The sequence below is a fragment of the Triticum dicoccoides genome, chromosome 2A, assembly GCF_002162155.2.
Source record: "Triticum dicoccoides isolate Atlit2015 ecotype Zavitan chromosome 2A, WEW_v2.0, whole genome shotgun sequence".
NCBI lineage: Eukaryota > Viridiplantae > Streptophyta > Magnoliopsida > Poales > Poaceae > Triticum > Triticum dicoccoides.
In genome coordinates, this window is record NC_041382.1 from 633,170,440 (window position 1) to 633,173,467 (window position 3,028).

The following is a 3,028-nucleotide window of genomic DNA, read 5'->3' on the forward strand; positions in this document are numbered from 1 at the left end:
CGCGCCCCCTGCCTCGTGGCCTCCTCGTAGATCCCCTGATGTGCACTCCAAGTCTTCTGGGCTTCTTATGATCCAAAAATAAGTTCCGTGAAGTTTCAGGTCAATTGGACTCCATTTGGTTTTCCTTTTCTGCGATATTCTAAAACAAGGTAAAGACAGAAACTGGCACTGGGCTCTGGGTTAATAGGTTAGTCCCAAAAATGATATAAAAGTGTATAATAAAGCCCATAAACATCCAAAACAGTAGATAATATAGCATGGAGCAATAAAAAATTATAGATACGTTGGAGACCTATCAGCCTTTAAGAGGCCGAAAGCTTAGTACAGACATCAACGGGCCGAATTATGCGACATGCCTTTAACAGGCCCAAAGTCACGTTGGGCTTAACTGTTGCCACCTTTATCACGGGCCGTTAGTGGGCCCGATGTCCAGTCGGACCATATATGGCCCATGGGCAGCACGGGCCATTCCTAGGCCGAAAGTCACACCGGGCTAAAATGGGCCCATGTCTACATCGGGCCTCTAACAGGACGAAAGTCACTGGGCTGTAATTGGGCCCAAATATTCGGCGAACAATTAACGGGTCAGATCTGTCTTCGGGCCATAAATGGGCCCAAATATTCGGCGAACAATTAATGGGCCAGATCTGGCTTCGGGCCGTAAATGGGCCTTTATTAAGCAGGCCGTTATTGGGCTGGCCCACTAGTACCTGAGTAAGTACTACGGGCCTTTGACTGGGCTGGCCTTTTTAACCTATATGGGCCTTTGCTGGCCCGTGCCACATGTCGACGTATCATAGGCGCTTTGGGTCCAATGAGTGGATGACATCTGTCCCAACGGTGAGCCGGCACGTGTTTGCTCCAGCCAATGATGATTTTGCACGTGGAAAATCCCCATTGGTCGGGGGTGTTAACGGGTTATCGGATCCAAAACCGGACCCGATAGCTTAACGGCGTTCTGTTACGGTGGATGTCATGTGTCGATCACCCTTGACGAAAGCACTTCTGTGACGTGCGATATATCATCATGGAAGTGGACACTTCCATGATGATAATTTTGGTAATGTCATGGAACAGTTCTACGACAAAACATGTATGACTATCTTGATTCTGTCATAAATTTGTCATGGGTGTACATGCATGACAGAAAACGTGACCTACTGTGACAAACACGTATCATCACGGAAGTGTATTTTTTTGTAGTGCACGTAGCTCACCCCATGCCCTCATTTTGTCTCGGACGTCGCCGTAGCGACCTCTCCCACGACGTCCGACGACCACCGCCACGAGAGTTAAAGCCTCCCTCGCCATGGCCTTCCCCGATGACCGTGGCATACACCATCGTGTTCTACGTGTCCCCCTGAGCACGCATGTATGCCGGGCTCCGGAAATGGTGGCCGGAGTCACCGGCAATCGTCGTCGCCGTCACCCCATGATACGTCCAAAATGCATCACTATTTTGTATCATAATTTACCTCTATTCATTGATATATTTCATGATTATGATGCTGTTCTTATGGTGTTTTGGCTTGTTTTACACAGTTTACAACTTTCTGGTGCCGAAACAGCAGACGCAGGAATCAGCGGGTAAAAGTGCACATAGAGTGGGCATATCAGCACATCTCCAAATGACCTGAAACTTTCGGGGAAGGATTCTCTGAAGAAATAATGAAGGCACCCAAAAGTGGAGCCAGAGGGGGCCCACCAGGCTCCCAGGCGGCCTCTGGGCGCGGCCACCTCCTAGGTCGCGTCGGGTGGCTGCCTGGGAGGGGGGTCCCACCTTCGGGGCTCTCCTTTGGCCTGTATGTTCCCCGTGACCTAAAACCCCCAGAACAGAAGTTGGATCGGGAGTTCCGCCGCCGCTCCGAGGCGGAAAGCACCAAAGAAGAAAAGACCTTTCCGGCGGGCATATTCCGCGGAGGAGAACTCCTCCCGGAGGGGGATCGCCATCACCATCATCATCATCATCACAGCATCATCGAGATCATCATCACCATCACCCTCATCATCAGCACCATCTCCATCACCATCCCATCTCATCTCACCATTGCAATCTGAGTAGTAACTTGCACTATTCATCCCCTCTACTTTACCGGTGTTGATTACTCCTTTGTGGTGAATGCTATTAAGTTTTGTTGGAGGATTTGTGTTATGACCAGATTGTTCGTCATCTATTTAGCACCTCTGATCATGATCTCTTTTATGTCTTTTGAGTAGTTACTTTAGTTCTTGAGGACATGGGAGAAGTCTTGTTGCTAGTAGTCATATGATGTTGAAGTAATATTTGTTGGTTTGTTATTTAAGTTGTGGTGTTCTTCTTCTAGTGGTGCTATGTGAACATCGACTACATAGCACTTCGCCTTTTAAGGACCTAGGGGAAGGCATTGTGTATAAAGAATGCTTACGGTGGGTTGCCGGAGTGACAGAAACCTGAACCCCAGTTCGCGGACTTTTGCACGAGGGAGTATTGGATCCTAGAGTTTATTGCTACTGTTAGGCTTTGCCTTAATTTCTCTCTTGTATTTGCGGATGCTTGCAAAAGGTTTAATCATAAGAGTGCACTTGTCTTAGTCTAGGCGGTATGCTAGCTTAGGTCCACCCGCACAACACTTACGAAAACAACGGTAGTACCAAAACAGAGTATGGTGAAAACAACTTGACAACTCTCCCGTGTGTCCTCAGGAACGCTTTAGCCTTTGTAAGTTTAATCCCTCGGTTTATCCTTTGAGTTCAAAAGGATTGGGCCACTTGCTACACCTCAGCACCATTTACTTTCCTTGCTTTTATTTCTTTGTTGCTTATACCAGAAAACGCATAAAAAGTTACCTTTCAGTACTTGTAGTTATTCCTTGCTCAAGATCACTTGTCACTACCTTCTGCTCCTCGTTGGATTCGACACTCTTACTTATCGAAAAGGCTATGATAGATCCCCTACACTTGTGGTTCATCAAGACCATTTTCTGGCGCCGTTGCCGGGGAGTAGCGCTATTGGTAAGGAAACCTTTACACTACACGTGCTGTTTTTATT

General features: G+C 47.6%; 1 long non-coding RNA gene across 1 annotated transcript in view; it reads left to right on the top strand.

Moving 5' to 3' along the window:
* Positions 1 to 2,281, top strand: part of LOC119359736 — an 11,532-nt gene extending 9,251 nt beyond the window's left edge. The window contains exon 5 of the long non-coding RNA XR_005172644.1: positions 1,543 to 2,281. This is a non-coding gene — a long non-coding RNA (uncharacterized LOC119359736). The remainder of the gene's footprint in view (positions 1 to 1,542) is intronic.
* The last annotated feature ends 747 nt before the right edge of the window (positions 2,282 to 3,028 follow it).